Raw genomic sequence first — 16,559 nt, 5'->3', positions numbered from 1 at the left:
TCTGTATTAATTCAAGTAGAGATAATTTCTGTCATATGTGTTTTATTTGGTCCCTTAAGTTACTTAATCTCCAGTAAGAAACCATTAAACTCCTTCAGATATGAAAGTGGAGGTTAAGTGTTTGTTTTCTTGAATATTGATGCAGGTTTGTAGATTGGCTGAGAGTCCTTTAGAGCAACAACATATCGTAGTCATCTTTGTATCCGCAGTGAGCTGTTCCAAGTATTGTAGGTTGGAAAAGAATAGATTATCACCCCCTTGCAACATGCAGCCCTGTACGACCACTAGTACCACTTGTTCTTTTAAAAATTTCTTAAAATAGTGATTTTACTGCTGAGTTTCTCAGAGGAGCCTGATTGTTATGTTTAAACTACTATATTCTTGTGCTTCTCAACTCAAGCTGGGCTGTGATGCTTTCAGATTTCATAAACACCTATGGAGCTTTCAAATTAGGATGCCCAGGGCTCATCCCAAACTTGCTCAGTTAGAATCTCTGAATGGTGAGGTCTAGGTGTGCATGTGTGTTTTAAAGGTCCGTGGGTGATTCCAATTGCACTAGAAATTGTGCTAAAACTGGACTTGTTTTTGTTTAGTTTCAGGCAATACATGAATTTTAATATACCATTATTTATTTCACTGATACTTAATTCCTGTTCTTCTCCCACAGTCCTCTTCTCCTTCTCTCCTTCCAGCAAATAGCAGATTTCCTGTATTTAGGTAGTTGCTGTTTCTTAAATGGAGAGTAAATTGTTGTATGAAGATAATTTGATAAAGGGAATTTTCAGTTGAAATAGACATAATCACCTTTAACTGGAGTGTGAATATAAAGTGTTGCTTAAACTTGCTATCTCCAGTTTCTCTCATTCTCTTTTGAATCTAATCCAGTCAGGATTTTATCCACTATAGTCACCCAGAACTGCTCTTGTCAAGGTCATGAGTGACAGCATTGTTACAAAACCCACAGTCTCCTTTCGGCCTTCATCTTCCTTGATGTATGTATCAGCAGCATTTACCAGTCAAGCACCCTCTTCACTGTGAAACATTTTGTTCATTTGACTTCTAGGATACTACTCTAGAATTTCCACCTCTCTTTTTATTCTTAGCTGGTTCTCCCTCCCTCATCTCTTACCTCTTTATCCTTCCACTTCTCAAAGAAATGAGATCAAAGCCTCAAAGCTTAATCCTTGGGCCTTTTCTCTTTTCTGTCTGTACCATTCTGTAGGTGATCTCATTCAGCCTCATGACTCTAAATATTAGATGCTAATGCCAGAGTGCATGGGTGGCTCAGTTAAGCGTCCCATTCTTGATTTCTGCTCAGGTCATGATCTCAGGATCATGGGATCAAACCCCATGTCAGGCTCCACGCTCAGCGCAATCTGCCTAGATTCTCTCTCTCCCTCTCCCTCTGCCCTTCCCTGCGCACACATGCGCGTGTGCTCTCTTTCTCTCTCTCTCTAGATAAATAAAATCTTTTAAAAACAGTATAAATAAATAAATAAATAAATATTATGTGCTAATGATTCCCAAATTTGTAACTCTAACCTAGACTTATTCCCCAAATTTCAAGCCAGTTTAACATCTCCATTTGAATGTTTACTAGGCATCTCGAATTTTCTGTATCTGAAATACATTCTGACGTTCCCCCAGCTTACTCTTCCTATGATCAGTCCTCCCATCTCAGTTAATGGCAACTTAATTTTTTTAGTGCTTAGGCCAGATACTTCAGAAACACCCTTGACTCCTCCTTTCTTTCATATTTCACATCTAATTTGACAGTAAAATCTGTCACCTCTAACCTTCAAGGTGTATTAAGAGTTCTCTCTCTTCTTACCACCTATGGCCACCACTCTGGTCTGAGCTACCATCATCTCAAGTGGATTATTGCAGTAGCCTACCTGCTTTCACTCTTGCTTCCTTATGGTCTTCTTTCAAATAAGCAGCCAGAGAGACACTGTTAAAAAACATAATTCCTCTGCATATGATGGCTTTTTCGTTCAGAGTAAAAGCTGTGAAGCCTTGCATGACCCACTGCCCATCCCTCAGCTCTTTTCCTTCTGCTTACCAGCCCTATTGGCCTTCTTGCTATTCCTTAAACATGGAAGGCATGCCTTAGGATCTTCGTATTTGCTGTTTTCTCTGTCCGAAATTCTCTTCTCCCAGAATCCACAATTAACTCCCTTCAGATCTTTACTCAAACGTCACCTTCACCTTTTCCATGAGATTATCTCTGGTCTTCGTGTCTTAATCTCCACCCAGCATTCCTATCTCCATTTTTGCTTATATTTACTTAGAGAGGGGGGAAATGAATAATTTAATATTAAGACATATAATAACTAATACATAATACACTGAAAGCTTACTATGTGCTAGGCAATTTTCTGAATGCCCATTTATTTCTCACAACCAACTATAATGTAGACACTAGTATTATTACTATTTTCAGATTAAAATATTTAGGAACAGGGGCTACCTGGGTGGCTCAGTCAGTTAAGCATCCAACTCTTGATTTCAGCTCAGGTCATGATCTCGGGGTTATGAGATCGAGCCCCACACTGGGTTCCACACTGAGCATGGAGCCCACTTAGGATTCTCTTCTCCCTCTGCCCCTCCCCCTGCTCTCTCTCCCACTCTCTCTCCCCCCCACCCAAATAAATAAATAAATAAATAAATAAATAAAATACTTATGAACAGACTGGGTAAGTAAGAACCTTGCCAAAGGACAAATAGCAGAGTCAAAGATTCTAACCTAGGAAGTTGCCAATGGAGCCCACACTCTTAACCGCAGCACTGTAACATCTTCCCACATTTGCAAAATAAGCCCTCTGGAAGGATGTTTAAGTTTGTCTTATAGCTTCACATAACCCCTGGTACATCATTGTGGGGGCCACATGTTCCCCAGTTTAAGAAGTGTGAAGCTAAAAGATCACTCAATAAAAAGTAAAACAAGAACAGGCAGCTATAGGGAAAGAAATCACAACATACAGATGTAATTAGGAAAACAACTTGAAAAATAAAGTAATACCCTGGAGTGGTATGGGGAGCACCTTCCAAAGGCACCTAAAGGTGAAAAAAAAAAAAAAAAAAACCGCTGATGAGTGAAGCCTCTGGTTTGAGAGCTCAAAGCCTACCCAAATAGCAAATAGCAGGGTTCCTCAGAATCTGCCACTCAAATTACTTCTCTTCCCTAACAGCCTTCAGACAGTTTAAACAACTACACTCACTTTCTTTAAACATATCTACATACCTATGGAATTCCATAACTTTCATGTGGCTGTGCATCCTTGTATTATCTCTCTGCGTGCACTCTGTATTGGGGGAGGTCCTGTTTTGCAGCCTTTCATCTTGTTTCCTTCTGTTTCGTATGGAACTGCTGTTGTTGACTCAGATTTATGCATATCCAGTGACAGTCTTGATGGAGTGTTTCTTTGACTTGGTTCTATTAAGATCAAAGGACTGTTCTTTTCTGAAAATGCATCTTTTATGATGTTACCTTACATGTGTGTGATGCTCTACAGTTTATATAGCACTCACTACCGTACTTCATGTGGCAACCCAAATAATACTGATATTTAAGCAAGCATCTTTTCTCAACTCTGATTTGTGTGGTGTGGGTAATAAAGAGAAAAGAAATCTCTCTGCCTCCTGCAGTGAAATTGATCTTTCCAAAGCTCCTGGAACATACTGTTCCCGAGTAGGAAAAGAAGCTGTGCCAGATATAGAGTCCTAGGAAAATATTTTTCTCAAAAACTGAGGAGGGAACATACATAAATAAATTTGGTAAACAAAATGCAGTATTTTTCATTTATATTTCATCTAACATTTAAAATCTACAATAAAACATTTCAAAAATGAGAATTTATGTTTATAAAAGATACATTGTTGGATATGCTCTCTGCTATAGAATGAGCAGAGGAAAAAGGTAAATTAATGAAACTTCTACCACTCTCCTGCTCATTTCGTCACCAAGTCTCCCACCACCACTGCGAAAGGAAATAAATTACATTTGAGTCTTTAAACTACCACAGGAATCAGAGACACCAATGAGTACCCAATAGAAAAGACAAATTCAGGTTAGAGAGAAATTCCATTTCATAGTCTATGGATATGAAGAAGACTCTTATTTTACCTGCCAAGAAGAACAAATATTGAAGCGAAAATTTCTCAGCAGTAGTAAAGGTTACTGTGTGGCCAAATAGCTACGTCTCCCGCAATCCCCCCCCCCCCTTGAGTCATACTACCTGACTCTACCTAACTTCTGAAAGTACCAGTAAATACCTGATCATTCACTGTATTCTGAGACTCTCTGGTGTTTTCTGTTCATAGAAGTATGCTTTTAGTAACACTGGCAATTTCTATGGATATGGAGAACAAATGCTTCACTCATTCAAACCAGTTTTCATGGCAGGGGAGGGAAAGGGCCTGCTTTCTATGCCAGAAGCTCTTACAAACTACCACTGCTGCCAAAAATGATTTCTTCTCTGTTATTTCTACAGAAATCCATCTGTGCAGTGTTAAAAATTACATAAGGTCATAAACATTTTTAATGATACCTCAGTACTTTTTTTCCAGTTATATTTATGGTCCTATCGTATTGTTAAGCAGTAGCCTTGACTTTGAACCTAAATTAGGAAAATAAATAGGAAAACTTACGACATGAAAATTAGCTTCTTGGACTTTGTGTTTCTCATTCCTTGTCATTTTTTTTTTTTTTTTACCAGTGCTTCTCTCCGAATCACAACACCTTCCTATCTAGCAAGATTTAATAAACATGCTTAATCATGACAAAAATTGAGAGGGCTAAATATTCTTTTCAAGAGGAGATATAAACTTCAGTTAGTTCAAATTTTTAAATTTGCATTTTGCCTTTATTTTATGCATCTGCTGGTTGGAAATGCCTTTTTTTAGAATGTTGACTTACTATGTTGACCTTGAGATTGTGTTAAGTAATTAAATCAAAATTAAGCTTAATTGATATCAAACCTGTACAGAATTTTCATAGGTTCTTCCCAATCTCAAGACTAACTACCTTTTTTAATTTGAAATAAATCTCAGGGTTGGAAGAGACTTTAAAAGTGATCTCAAATTCTGCGAAGGTTATCCAGGCCATTTGCCCATCCAACACTTGGTCCTACAAGGTCCCTAGTAAGTGTAAATCCATTCTGTACATGCTTGCATACCTGAAGAAGCACACTCCACACTCTGCCTCCTAGCAAGTTATTTCCTGTATTAAACTGATCTCTTTAAAAAGTATTATGCAACATACGCATATGATGAAAGAAATTTCAACCCCCCAAAAAAGGAAGATAGAATAAAAATGTGTCTCCTTTCAGCCCCTGCCTATATCTTCCCACCAACCCTCCCACTACTAAACTCTCAGAGGTAACCTGAGAGTTAGCCATCTTTATCCTCCTTGTCGTCATAATCACATGCACACACCCCTTCTATAATGCAGATACACTGTCCATATACGGGCATATGTAAATACACATATGCAGGGTTTTATAATCTATACATACCCTATGGTATATATAATGAACATTGTAGAGAGACATACACAGGTTTTGCTTAACATCTTAAGATCATTGCATTTCAGCATGTACAAATCTATTTCATTCTTTTTTAAAAAGTTTAGTCGTGGGGCGCCTGGGTGGCTCAGTTGGTTAAGCGACTGCCTTCGGCTCAGGTCATGATCCTGGAGTCCCTGGATCGAGTCCCGCATCGGGCTCCCTGCTCGGCGGGGAGCCTGCTTCTCCCTCTGACCCTCCCCCCTCTCATGTGCTCTCTGTCTCTCTCATTCTCTCTGTCTCAAATAAATAAATAAAATCTTAAAAAAAAAAAAAAAAAAAAAGTTTAGTCGTGGGGCACCTCGGTGGCTCAGTCAATTAAAAAGTTTAGTCATTATTTTAATAGCTTTAATAAAATAGAGTTAATCCCATGAAGTTCACTTATTTACAGTGTACAAATCAATGATTTTTGGTATAGTTACTTACATGCCACCATAAACACAATATTAAACATTTTTGTCACCTCAGAAACTCCACACCCTTTAGCCATCACCTGCCTATCCCAGTACCCCCAGCCTTAGTCCTAAGCAACCACTCATCTACTTCTAGATTTACATCTTCTAGACACTTCATATAAATGGAATTACATAATAGTTTTCTGTGACTGGCTTTTTTCACCTAGCATAATGTTTTAGAAGTTCGTTCATGTTGTAGCATGTGTTAGTACTTCATTCCTTTTTATAGCCGAATAATGTGCTATTATATAGATATATACTATTTGTTTGTTCCTCATTTGATGGACATTTGGTTGTTTCCATCTTTTGGCTATTATGAATACTACTATAAACATTCATTACACTTTTTTGTGGACATTTGTTTTTATTTCTCTTGAACATACGCTCTCTGGGAGTGGAATTCCTGATTCACATAGTAATTCTATGTTTAACCATTGAGGAACTGCCGGACTGTTTTCAAAAGTGACTGCACCTTTTGGCAGATTCCACCAGCTGTATATGAGGATTTTGATTTCTCTACATCATCAACAATATTTGCCATTGTTTGACTTTGAATCTTGCCATCCTAGTAACTATAAAGTGGTATCTCATTGTGGTTTTGAGTTGCATTTCTCTGATGGCTAATGACATTGAGGATAACTACATGTGTTTATTGGCCATTTATGTATTTTCTTTGGAGAAATGTCTATATCCTGTGCCCCTTTTAAATTGGGTAATTTGTCTTTTTATTATTGAGTTGTATGAATTCTTTGTATATTCTAAGTGTAAGTCTCTTATATGATTGGTAACTATTTTTCCCATTCCGTGAACTTTCTTTTTTTCTTTTTTTTTTTTTTAAGTAAGCTCTACGCCCAGTGTGGGGCTCGAACTTACGACCCCTGCAATCAAGAGTTGCATGCTCTACCAACTGAGCCAACCAGGCACCCCTGTCTTTCCATTTTCTTTTTTTTTTTTTTTTTTAAGATTTTATTTATTTATTTGACAGAGAGATAGAGAGCACAAGTAGGTAGAGTGGCAGGCAGAGGGAGAGGGAGAAGCAGACTCCCCGCTGAGCAGGGAGCCCAATGCAGGGCTCGATCCCAGGACTCTGGGATCATGACCTGAGCTGAAGGCAGGCACTTAACCTACTGAGCCACCCAGGCGCCCCATGTCTTTCCATTTTCTTGATAGTGCTCTTTGAAGCACAAAAGTTTTTAATTTAGCTGCAGTCCAACTTATTTTGCTGTTTCTCCTTTCATTGCTCATGTTTTTGGTGTCATATCTAAGAATCAGTTGCCAAATCAGAGGTCATGAGAATTACTCCTATGTTTTCTCTGAAGAGTTCTATAGTTTTAATGCTCATATTTTGGTCTTTGATGTATTTTGAGTTAATTTCTATATAATAGTATGAGGTAAGGACCTAACTTTATTCTTTCACATGCGGCTTATCCAGATATCCCAGCACCATCTGTTGAAAAGACTTTTATTTCCTCATTGAATGGTCTTGGCACCCTCATAGAAAATCAGTTGACGATAAGCACATGGGTTTATTTCTGGACTCTTAATTATTTTTCATTGATCTGTATGTCTGCCTTTATTCCACACTGTCTTGATTATTGTTACTTTGTAGTAGGTTTTGAAATTGAGACATGTAAATTCTACATTGTTCTTTTTCAAGAACATATAAATTTATAATAATAATTTATAAATTCTAGAATTAACTTGTCAATTTCTACAGAGAAGTCAGCTGGGATTCTGGTAGGAATTCCACTAAAATATTTTTCTACATATACTTGATTTTTTTTTTAATTTTTTTTTGAAGATTTTATTCATTCGAGACACAGAGACAGAGAGAGAGAGAGAGAGCACAAGCACGAGCAGGGGGAGAGGCAGAGGGAGAAGCAGGCTCCCCGCTGAGCCAGGAGCCAGGCATGGGGCTCAATCCCAGGACCCTGGGATCATGACCCGAGCCAAAGGCAGATGCTTAACCATCTGAGCCACCCAGGCGCCCCCTACATGTACTTGATTTAAAAAAGAAAAAAGCAATCAGAACAAAAGGTTGTATAGTGAAAAGTTCCCCTCACCAGAGACAACCAAGAGCTATTCACAAATATTTCATTTTCTATTCTTCTAAAAACTGAAACTGTATATCAAGTATATATATATATATATATATGTATTTATATATAAGCATATATTTATATACAAGCATATATATATATTTCCATCTCTTTTTATATAAATGAAATTCGGCATTTTGCTTTTTGTTTTTATCATTTTTTTTGTCTCTATCTCTTTGAGAGTATTCCATGTCAGCAGGTGCAGATAGATCTCTTTTCTTAAAAAATGGCTGCATGGTGTTTTGTACCATAATCCGTAACCAGGCCTTTCTTGATAGATAGACCTTAAGTTCTTGTTTTTACAAACTGCTGCAGTAAAAATCCTATACATTCATATTTATGCCCATGTCCAAGTATGTTTGCAGAAGAGATTACCAGGAGTGGAACTGCTGTGTCAAAGGATATGTGTATTTTTAATTTTGATAGATACATCATTTAGGCTTGGTTATGCTTCAGTAACAAACTGTCTTTAACAACCAAGATTTATCTCTAGCTCACTTGCCACTATAGATAGCTGATGGGCTTTGTTCTTTATCATCCTCACTTAAGGACCCAGGTTGAGGGAAGCTCCATTCCATGCCTCCATGATTGTTCAGGCAAGACAAAAGAAATACAGCAAATCAGTACTGACTCCTTAAGCTTCTACCCTGACATGTTACTCTTTAGTAAAGCAAGTTACAGAACCACACCTAACCACATCTGATTGCTAGAGAATGGGGAGGCATAATTCTACCATACATACCTGGAAGGCAGAGAGCCAGAAATATTTGGTGAAGGACACTGATGACTACCACAGAACATGTTGCCAGTTTTGAGACTCTTTGTCTACCAGTTTATACTCTCATATTTGTAAATAGGGAACACTTTTGGCAGCATTTATAAGAATGTTCTTTTCCTTCTTCCCTCCTCTATTCATCACTGTGTAGGTGATTGAAAAAAAGAATACATCTTTGTCAGTCTGGTAGGCAAAAATGTATTGTTTTGGATTTTAAAAATTTGCATCTTTAAATATGAGTGAGGTTGAGCATCTTTTCATGTATTAATTTTTAAGCCGTTTGTATTTTGTGAACTTGCCTGTTGTGGGATATCTGGGTTTTTTTTATTACTTTTAACTTGATAAATTTTTTTGTTTTATAATTTTTTACTTTTATATATTCAGACTTTGATAAGTCTTTTTTTTCTTTCTGGTTTCTGGGTTTTATGTCTTATTTAGAAACTAGCCCTTCACAACATTCCAAGTTTTCAAAAGACCAGAAATCTTGCACATATCTTCTCTTAAATTATAGCAATATTCTTTGAAACTATATTGAACTGGCCTTCATTTCTCTTTCCTCTGGCAACCCTTCAAAAACTTGAAAATAATTACCATATACCCCTTTAAAAGGATAAGCCTTTCTAAGCTACAAATGTCCCCAGTTCCTTTAATGGTTCATCCAGTTGTATTTCTTGGAGGCTCTTTTGGTATCTCTAGGGCCTGGTTTTCTTTTTCTCTAACACAAAAATTTTAGACAGTATCTATATCTTAATGCTATAAGATTGCATTTAGAATCTTACTTATATACAAATTAGGCCAACAAGGTGTTTATCTAGCAGAAGCCTCATACTCACCTATTATTAATATGAAGTATAAATAATTTAAGTTTCTTAAAAATAATTACAGGAGTTAAGCATCATTCCTCATAGTTTTGTTATTTCTCTTGCCCAGATTACAGGCCCAGTTGCAGCACTGTTGAAAGATCTGATTTCAAACTCTCCTTAAAAATGACAAAATAGATGAAAACATCAGGATGTTTACTTTAATGAGTAATTGCCATCTCTGAATCCTTTGTGACTCCATCACTAAATAAGTGACAATAATTACACATTGGCGTATAAAACAAATACCCCTGCTGTCAACAGTTACAGTCTAGAAAAGTCCTGATTTATTTTAGAAGCTAACATTGTACCTTGTTAGGTACAGTGACTTAGGCATGTATCTGACTTAGGCATATAAAATTGTCACGACAGACAAAAGTATAAAAGACATTAGAAATAAATACCTATTATGTTTCCAATGGCAAATTCCTCTCTCTCTCTCTCTCTCTCTTTATAATAAGCCCAAGATCTTTGTATCCATAAATAACTGTTCATTTTCCAGTGGCAAAGGTATTTTTAATATGCACACTGCATCCTCCCCCTTTTTTTTTAACTTTTGGAGAAATCAGATGTTATTTACACTATAAAATACCTAAAATTAGTAAAGCTAACACCATCTGAAACTTGAAGTGTGTTTTTCTAATTACAAATAAAGTTGAGTAAGAAATTGTTTCCATCGTTCACTGGAAGTTGACAAAAGCTGGGTAAAGACTAAGCTTTCTCAAACTGTGGCTTAAAAAAAAATGCCTAGAGGAGTGGTTTAAGGGCCCTAGTATTCGAATTAACTAATGTTTATTTTAACAACCACAAGAGGGAGTTGCATGCTTAAATTACCTTTATCTATTAAAATGTAATTTTGACTGAAAGAGGATTTAAAAGGTACTGAATTTTTTTTTCTCCATTATTCGTCCTTCCTTTTTGTGTATTTCAAAGGTAAAGTGGATAGGTAGGTTTAGAAAACAAAGTGTGTGATCGAGATGTTAAATACATCAGTTATTTTATTTCCTTGGTAGAACTAGCATATTAAAAAAAGCCACCTTTCGTGCTCGCTTCAGCAGCACATATACTAAAAAAAGCCACCTTTCGTGCTCTCTTCGGCAGCACATATACTAAAAAAAGCCACCTTTCTGCCTTGTGAGCAACCTAAAAGTCTTGCCATATTTCAAAATGTATTCAGTTGTGCTAAGTGATAAATACTAAAACTAAACAAGGAGACTCTAAAATAAATTTCACGTTTTTGTTTTATCAATATTTCTATTTCTTGGACCAAAAATTAGCATTTTACTCTGTCATTCACTAAAAGTCAAATTGTTGTCGTTATTTTACATTTAACAGATATTTATCAAGTGCCTACAATTGTCAGGGTTTAATACTAGATACCCTGTGGTACAAAATTGCATTCAGTGTTTACTCTCAAGGAGCTTGAGGTTTAGTTGAGAGATGTACTTAATGAAAAATCTAAAATGCTGAATATTTCCAAGTGTGAAATGAAATGAACTCATCTAACAAAGTTTCTCCTTTAGTGGGATACTGATTTATAAATACAAAGTAATAAAATATAATCTCTTGAAATAGTTCAACTTTGTTTCCTTCCTTCACACTTTACTCATGGTATTATTTAATGCCCTTTGAACAGGTAGTATAGAAATTAACTTAAGCTCCTTTACTATTACAATTATCTTGGGAGTGCCTGGGTGGCTCAGTTGGTTAAAGCATCTGACTCTTCAGCCCAGGTCTTCATCTCAGGGTTGTAAGTTCAAGCCCTGCACTGGGCTCCACATCCAATCCAGAAAATCTTGGATTCCAGAATAGTAAAAATTTAATTAATGTACTTTTGGCTGAATGAAATACTGTTACAAGGCAAATATCACAAATAAAATTAAAGCACAGTCTTTACCGATGCCTTATTATAGTTTACTCGTATATGATGATACTATTTTATCAAGGTATACATACTTATATACATACATTTATATATATTTTATAACATCTGTATATTATAAAATATATTTAACATCTATATATTATATATAACAGATATATAAATAATAAATACATAACATTTTATAATAGATATAAAATATATATGTATCTTCTATATATAGACACAATTATTATCTAGGTTTAGGTTTTTCTTTAAATTATCCTTGTTCCACATTCAGTGAACTCCTTCAGTTTAAAGGCTAGTGTCTCCCTTCAGTTCTGGAAATCCCCTCCTGATTCCCAGTTTCTCCATTGTCTCTTTCTAGAACCTCTCTTATTCAGCTATTTGACATCCTAGACCAGCCTTCTATTTCCCATCATTATATCCTCAAATATTCTACCTCCTTATCGTTCTTATTCTGTAATTGAGTATACTTCCTTAATTTTTGTTCCAACCCATGTATGAAATTTTCATTTCAGCAATAATGTTTTTAATTTCTAAGAGCCAGTTCTCTAATTCCTTTCTCAGAGAGATTGTTTTATGGGTGTATGAATATCTCAGATCTCTTAATGAAGCTAATTAGGATTTAAGTTTTTGTCTATCTCCTGAATTATCTGTGCTTAATCTGGTTTTAGTCTTTCTCTTTATCTAGATCTTTTACATGTCAGGTGTTCCTGAAATGTATTGTGATCCATGGCTATTGGTTCATATGTAAGAATGAAGGACTGAAAGCTAACTCATTAGGTGGAGCCTGATTCAGAGCAAAAGTGTCTTTATAAAAACACTGTAATTATGTTTCTTCATTTTGAGTCTAATAATGGTTCTTAATGGATACGTACTGTATATGGTTTATATGGTAAAGGTTAAAATTGGGAGACCACAACTAGAGAAAAAGAGTTCATTGGCTCTAGCTGTATTTTCATAGTGATTCACCTTGACACCCCTCTTTTCTTTGTCATTCATCTTTCTCAGATTTCTATCTAAAAATCTCAAGCCACAAATGAAAGTGAACTAGACACATAAAAATCCAGGCACTTAGAAGAAAGAATTGCTAAGAAATAGAGGGTCATACCTCTTTCCTACTATCTTCAGAGCACTTTTTATTTTATAATTAACAGACATACTTAAGAAATCCTGAATAGTCTGTAAATTACATTTGTCATTTCTAAGTAATATAGTCATTATAGCTCTGCTCTAAGAGTTTGTTTTCACTGGAAAGAAATCTCATAAATTCTGAGACCATGGATTCACAGTATTTTACTTTAGGGCTTCAGTCTAATCATAGGATATATCTTGCCATTTTCCAAAGGCAGGCCATATCTTTAGCCATTGTAAAAACTCCTCTCTTTGTAAATTCCCAGGGATGTAGTATTTTTCTTATTTCAGAAACATTTTGAAGAATTTACTCTTTAACTTCAAAATATCCCACAACCTTCAGCAGCTCTGGCTCCTTCTTTTCTCTTAAGTCTTTTTTGAATCAGATTTCTGCCTGTTGTTAAAGGATATCTCCTGCTAATATTGTTCTTCTGTGTAGCTCTCAACTCTGTGGTTTACTTTCCTATTTTGATAGAAACATTGAAAATATCATATTGGGGATTACTGATGGAGCTCTCTGTGACTGGGAGTGTTCAGCCCCTGTCCTGGAATGTATGTTCTGAGATGCCTTCATTGGAAAATAAATTTGAATGTTCTTCTATGGTTTTCAAAACTAAGTTGGATCTAGCTTCCCCCCCCCACCCTTTTTTCATTAAGTAAAGAAGCCTTTTTATCTCATAACATATTTTGCCCTAAAGTCAGCTTTTTTTTCTGAAATGAGTATTACTACACTTGCTTTATTTCAATTTTATATTCACCTGGTATGTCACTTTCAAGACTTGTCTAGTGGGGCACCTGGTCACTCAGTTGGGTGGCTGGCTTTTGATTTCAGCATAGGTCGTGATCTCTGGGTCCTGGGATCAAACTCCCTGTCAGGCTCTGCACTCAGCAGGGAGTCTACTTGAGGATTCTCTCTCTCCCTCTTCCTCTGTCCCCCTCCAAATCGCATACATGCGCTCTCTCTCTCTTTCTAAAATAAATAAATCTTTAAAAAAAAAAAAGAAAGAAAGAGAAGAAAAAACACTTGTCTAGTGGCCTTCAAGATTTTCTTTGTATCTTTGGTTTTTAGTAGTTTGACTATATGTCTAGTTTGTTTTGTTTTAATACTACTTGAAGATCTCTGGGCTTCTTTGATCTGTGATTTATTGTCTTTCCTTAATTTTATCAGATATTTACCCATTATCTCTTCAGATATTTCTTCTGACTTGTTTTTCACTGAATACATGTATATTAGACTGTTTGATATTTCCTGCATCTCTTGGATGCTTTGTTCTTTTTTTCACTTTTATCTTTGTGGTTTGGGTAATTTCTGTCTTTCAGGTTCACTGAGTCTTCTGTGTCCAGTGTGCTGGTAAGTCTGTTGAAGGAATTCTTTATCTCTGATGCCGTATTTACCTTCTAGCATTTGACTCTTTTTTATAATTTCCATTTCTCAAATTATCTCTTTGTTCCTGCCTGTTGTCCACCTTTTTAACTAGATCCTTTAACATATTAATCACAGTTATTTTTAAATTCCCTGTCAGGTGGTTCTAGCATCTGGGTCATCTTTTAGTATGGTTCTATTGATTGCCATATCTCTTGGTGATAAGTTGGATTTTTCTCTTGCTTTTCTGTGTGTCTCATGATTTCTTGTTGAATGCCAATTACTGTGCGTAAAAAAAAAAAACAAACAAACAAACCAGAAGAGACTAGGATAAGTAGTATTTACACCCAGAAACAAGAACACATCTCTTTTCTGCGGGTTATTAAAGGGCTGGGTCTGTTTAGTCAAGAGCGGAGCTGGGTTCAGGTTTTGATACTGCCTTTAGTGTACCACAAACGTTGAATATCCCCAGCAATTGGCTGCTCTTACTTTGTGTCTCTGAGAGTGGTACCCGAAGCGCAAAATATTTTACTTTAGTCCTTTACTCCTGACCTTTCTGTGCTACGATGGGTCCCTTTTTACTCAAACTTCCTAATATGATCAAGTCTCCACATGATCTGATAGAGGGCCAAATAGTAAATAAACTATGTATGATTTTGCAAGCCATGCAATTTCTGTCACAGCTATTCAGTTCTGCTCTTGTAACACAAAAACAGCCACAGACAATAAGTAAACAAGTGAGCTTGGCTGTACTCCAGTAAAACTGTTTTCACAGAACAGACAGTGGGCCGTTTTTGTCCAGTGGTCCATAGTCTGCTGACCACTTGTTTAGAGCCTTGTTCTTGCATGCACACACACACACATACCCATCTCTCCTACCTCTATAATGTAAGCTCCACAAGGGCAAGGATTTTTGCCTGTTCATTGATTTCACAAGTAGGCTCTCGATATATTAAAAGCATGTGTGAGTGAATTGTTTTAAATGTGTTTCTTATGAACAGCATATAGCTAAATTTTAAAAATCTAATGTGCAAATCTCTTGTATCTAAACAAATACATTTAACTAAATTGCAGTTGTGATTACTGATATATTTGGAATTATTCTTGTCATAATTTTTTTATTTTCTATTTCTTTTTTCTTCCTTTCCTGCCATCTAAGTTTAATCAGATCTTTATTATTTCTCCTTTTGTTTGGTCTTTTAATTTAGAAACTGCATTCTATTTAGCTTTCTCTAGTAGTGATTCCTAAATACTTAACGTGTGTGTGTGTGTGTATTTTTTTTTTTAAGTAGGCTCCACACCCAACATGGGGCTTGAACTCAACAACCCCAAGATCAAGAGTCACATGCCCCACTGACTGAGCCAGCCACGCGCCCCTAACATGTATATTTGGTTTAGCAACATTTGAGAGTATTCTTCCTAAATACTTTTAAGACCTTAGAATGCTTCTCTGATCGGGCGCCTGGGTGGCTCAGTTGGTTAAGCGACTGCCTTCGGCTCAGGTCATGATCCTGGAGTCCCTGGATCGAGTCCCGCATCGGGCTCCCTGCTCGGCAGGGAGTCTGCTTTGCCCTCTGACCCTATCTCCTCTCATGTGTTCTCTCTCATTCTCTCTCTCTCAAATAAATAAATAAAATCTTAAAAAAAAAAAAAAATGCTTCTCTGATCTTCATATTTCCAGTTTCTTGTTATTTTCTGATGTTTCAGTTTTACTTTTTTCTAAGCAATTTATGCCACCCCACCCACTGCCGTGGTCTTTCTCCTTTGTTTTAGAGTTAGAACTTTATTTGGATTTATCCATCTATTCTTCCCTTTTGTATTAATTTCCTTCTTACCAAAAACATCTTTAGTAGTTCTTTCAGCAGCAATCTGTGGTTGATAGATTCCCCCAAACTTTATCTAAAAATGTATTTATTCATCCATGCTCTGATAATCTAGTTAGATCAAATTATGCCATGATCTTCTGGATTCTGTTATTTCTTTAGTTTTGGAAAATTTTCAGCAAGCATCTCTTTGAATTTCGCCTCTCCTCCTTTGCCTCTGTTGTCTCCTTTTGGAACTTCTTTTTAGATTTATGTGAGATTTTTTTAACCCCTTTCATGTTTGCTGTCGCTTTATCTCTATGTGTCTGGGTAATGATCTTAGATTTATCTTCCAGGTCACTAACTGTGTCTTTGACTATGTCTAATCTGCTGCTTAATCTGTTTGACTTTTTCATTTCACTGACTATTTTTCATTTCTAGAGGTTGTTTGTGGTACTTTTCCTTTTTTTTTTCTTCCCGCATTTTTATTTAAATTCTATTAGTTTAATACATAGTGTAATATTGGCTTCAGGAGTAGAATTTAGTGATTCATCACTTACATACAACACCCAGTGCTCATCACAAATGCCCTCCTTAATGCCCATCACCCACTTAGCCCATC

General features: G+C 36.2%; 1 protein-coding gene across 3 annotated transcripts in view; it reads left to right on the top strand.

The window, feature by feature from the left end:
* TAB2 (TGF-beta activated kinase 1 (MAP3K7) binding protein 2) overlaps nucleotides 1-16,559 on the top strand; it is a 65,683-nt gene that overhangs the window by 32,591 nt on the left and 16,533 nt on the right. The gene's annotated exons all lie outside the window — the stretch shown is intronic.

The sequence above is a fragment of the Neomonachus schauinslandi genome, chromosome 8, assembly GCF_002201575.2.
Source record: "Neomonachus schauinslandi chromosome 8, ASM220157v2, whole genome shotgun sequence".
NCBI classification, from domain to species: Eukaryota; Metazoa; Chordata; class Mammalia; order Carnivora; family Phocidae; genus Neomonachus; species Neomonachus schauinslandi.
Note: the sequence above shows the minus strand (reverse complement) of the source record. Positions and strands in the feature narration are given on the sequence as shown.